The sequence below is a fragment of the Lepidochelys kempii genome, chromosome 3 (genome assembly GCF_965140285.1).
Source record: "Lepidochelys kempii isolate rLepKem1 chromosome 3, rLepKem1.hap1, whole genome shotgun sequence".
NCBI lineage: Eukaryota > Metazoa > Chordata > Testudines > Cheloniidae > Lepidochelys > Lepidochelys kempii.
In genome coordinates, this window is record NC_136382.1 from 53,282,323 (window position 1) to 53,286,395 (window position 4,073).

The window sequence follows — 4,073 nt, forward strand, 5'->3', positions numbered from 1 at the left end:
ACCATTAAAGATGACTGGGAATTTCACATAAAACATTCTCCATTGTGCTACATCAAGATGGTAGAATCTTTGTGAAACGTCTAATGTTTAGATTATTTATCTACTCATTTCTTCAGAGTGCTTTTGCTAGAATTAATAAAATGCAAATATCATTGGCAATATACAGTAATTCCATTTACAAACTAAACTGGACAATGTGGAATACCTAATTTAAATTGTAAATTTCCAATTTGCATATTCCACTTGTGTTATTGTGTGTTGCGCCTTTCTGACTGCTCCTTTGATTCTTGATTGTTAATGTCTATTTGTTTCTGTCACTTCTCACTCAGATGTATTTTCTGTAACCATTTTATTTAATCTCTTTTTTGTCCTCTTTCATCTTGTTTTTTTCCCTACTATTAACTCCTTGAATACTATTACTGTGCAGTTGCAAAGATGTACAGTTAGCAGAAATTATTTTTTTTTCACAAGAGGCCAATAATTTGGAATATTTCAAACAATAATTTGGTAACCCATTGATTGGGTAGGTCCTTAAGAAAAGAAGCTCATTTTGTCTCTTTCAGAGAATAGGTAAAATGGCAATTCATCAACAACAGATATTCAACACATATGAAAATGCACCCACCCTTGCAGCCTCAGAAGTGGGGAGATTTTGTCAAAGCAAAGAAAACAGAACAAATGTTCCTCCCTTCTTTGTTTATCTTCCCTCCTCATGGAACTAAAGAGAGAAGCTCTGTGTTTGACTGGTTGGACAGACAGGTGCAGCATAAGACTATGGGCTCCCATGCACTCAAATGGAGGAGTTTATAAACCCTTCCCCTTGCCCAGGACACTATTCTGCATTGGGAAGAAAAGTTCTCTCCTTGGGGTTAGAGTGGGACAAGGTTTTGGGGCCTTGCTATGGAAAACATGCAAACAAGGTTAATGGTGCAGAGGGTTTGTGCGGGAAGCTGACAGCAGTCATCCTCCAGGTGATGTAGATTTCAGTAGGAAGGATGATCTACACTGGACCAGTTATTGCCAGATAGTTCCCAGATGTGTCATTTCATAAAGATGTGGCCTACTTCAATCACTTTCCCGCTGTCTTGACATTCTTCCTGTTGTGTCTGGGACAATACAGCCATTTTTTGGGTGCCTAACTTTATGTACCCAAGTTTGAATATTTTGGCTAGTGTTATAAATTATGCTCAAAGGGTATAGTCAGTCCTTATACATCTCAAAATCTGACTAGACAGTTACGTTTGTCATGCTAAAGGCCTTATTCTGCAAATATCCTACAGATTTCAAGCAGAGTATGGTTAAGTAAGGAAGTGGACTGAGCCATTTAAAAATTCTAGCAGCGGACAGTTTCTTACAACAGGCTACATTTTGTCAGATCTTAAGAAATTGTAATCTGGGTTTTACAATGATTATTTTTAGTTCACTGAACCTCTAAAACAACTCTGGCTGATTTCAAAGCAAATGGTGAAAATCTGCATATTGAAGGATTTTATTATTTTTCAGTGATCACAAATTGTTCCATGTAAACTATCAAAGTACTTTTAATTTGTTTTGAAGTTAAATCCATATGAACATGACAGTTGTTCTACTGTTAATGGATCCAGTCCAAACCTTTGGAAGTATGTCTGAATCTATAAATATTAATAAAGGACAAGATTAAATTGATTTTTTTGAATTATGCTTATTATTAATCGAGTGACCTGCCTGAAACCTTAAGTGTTTGTGCCCTGAACCTATTAATTGCTTTAGATTAAGAGAACCAGGAGGTAAAAAAAGAAAAAAATCTGTAGCTGGCTAAAGACAACAGCACTGCAGCATGCATGGGGCAGGGAAGACATTGTCTGAAGCTAGCTCCTTTCACTAAATTAGATGTCAGTAGATTTTTTACATTTCTTTTTTTCATGTGTAAGAAAAACTTTTCAATTAACATTATAAATATAGTATATTTAACAAACGGAGTTAACACAGATCAGCACTGTCTCATTTTAAAAGAAAAGGAGTACTAGTGGCACCTTAGAGACTAACCAATTTATTTGAGCATAAATACATAATAAATAAATTGGTTAGTCTCTAAGGTGCCACTAGTAACCCTTTTCTTTTTGCGAATACAGACTAACACGGCTGCTACTCTGAACCCTGTCATTTTAAAAGGTAGTTCATGGGGTAGAAATGGAACCGCTCTGTTACACAAGGCAATTCAGCTGTTAGGGGTGACAATCCCGTTTCCCCACCTTAGAGTGCAGAGGGTTTCTGAAGGCAGCAAGCCAGTTCCACTGAGCAGCCTGAGCCCACAGTGGGTTGTGAACCCAGTCAGGTACAGCGCAATTGTGCAAAAGCCACAGACAGGGCCACTGTAGGGCCACAGATCCAACAGTCCACTGTCTTGGGGGATGGCAGTGTTAAAGATTCTCTTTCCTCCTACTACATTCCTTCATGAGAAGCACTGCACCACCCCTTGGCCACTGGATCCTGACCAGCACCTGTGCTATCTGATACGGGGGAGGAGGGGCACAATGCACGGATACATTATTTGTATTGCAATAGGCCCATAAGCCTCAGTCATTGTGCTATGGTCTGTTCTAGCACACAACAGAAACTATCCCTGCTACAGGGAGCTTACAATCTAAATAGAAGATTGAGACAATAGGTGGATATAGACAGACAGATGGGGAAGCCCAAGGAAACAAAGCAATATTCAGTATGATAAAGAGTAGTCACAGCTGACTAACTGTTGTCAATTTTTGTTTGTATTCAACACAGGAAAGGAGAGTTTGAACGGTGCATTTGAACAAAGACAATGGTGTGGCTTTGCAGACGTTTATGGGGAGCTATTCTCAAGCCTAACGGCCATCTTGAAAGAAACCAAAAAGGTACTTGTTTGAAAGTTTAACAAGTGGCCTTGAAGGTTGGTATCATTGCTAATCAGAGGCAGGAATAGATAGCTGGACAGTATATGAAAGATGAGAGATTGGGTGGGGATATCATGAAGAACTTTGAAAGTGAAAATTAGTATCTTATGTTTGACGTAATAAAGAATGTGGATTCCCCATGAGTTAGCAGGGTTGTGTCATGTCTCTGCCAAGACAGAGACAACAGTGAGTGATGAATATGCAACCGTTGTCTGTTCAAAGTAAAATATCTTGTTCAGTACAATGGATTTGCTCTAGACAGGAGAAGACACTTCCTCCTCTTGTCTGAAGTGAGAGGGTGTTTGGAAGTAACGGAAAGTTACCAGGAAGAGAACAAAAGAAGCAGGTGACCCCAGCAGGAGTCTATAAAGAAACTCACAGAAGGATATATAGGTATGTGTGAGAGACATTTTGCATCAGATTAAGATAAGGGAAACTATTGAAAGGGCAGGGTAAGCCAAAGGGTGGAGAAGATTAGCATGGCCCCCGCGCAAGGATGACATGCAAATTCGTGAAGCATTCCAAATACCAATAATCCCCCAAAGACTCTCAAGGGAAAGGTGAGCTAATGATGGACTTTGCATTCAGAATGTTTTGTATGATCCATAGTCTCCTGTGCTTTTGTCTGTTAAGTAAAACATATAAAGCTGATAGATTGAACAAAATGTGTGTGTGTGTATTGACTCTTTCACAAGTACTGTTTGCCCTTGAGGGAGTTAAACTGTAACCAAAAGCTTCACACCTTTGGGGTGGAGCTCTGGGAGAGGGGTGTGTTCAAGTGCTGGGGATTCTTAAGGGTGAGTACTGTGTCCAGAGGGGCAAGGTGGCTGGACAACAGGTTCTAACATTCAGAAGAGGGATTCCAGATTGAAGGTTGTGCCCTGTGTGCCTAGGGTCCCTGAGTTAGGGGCAGTGGCTGGACTCTGTTCAGATTCCTGGAGCTTAAACTCCTCCTGGAAATCCAGAGCACAGAGCTACACTTGTAGCACAGTAAGTCAGACTGGTCACATGATTTTTGACTGAGATGCTCCACAGTGTGAGAGCAGGAGTGGGGAAGTGGGGCTGAACCAGGGCTGACTCCTACAGGGGCATGCACATGAATAAAAACGTGAGGCTTTTGGAGGGGCATAGTCTGTGACCCTGCCACAGCCCCAATGCCAGGGG

General features: G+C 40.5%; 1 pseudogene; it reads left to right on the forward strand.

The window, feature by feature from the left end:
• The first annotated feature begins 3,375 nt into the window (after window positions 1–3,375).
• On the forward strand, window positions 3,376–3,440 carry LOC140909828 (U6 spliceosomal RNA; annotated as a pseudogene).
• Window positions 3,441–4,073: the final 633 nt, after the last annotated feature.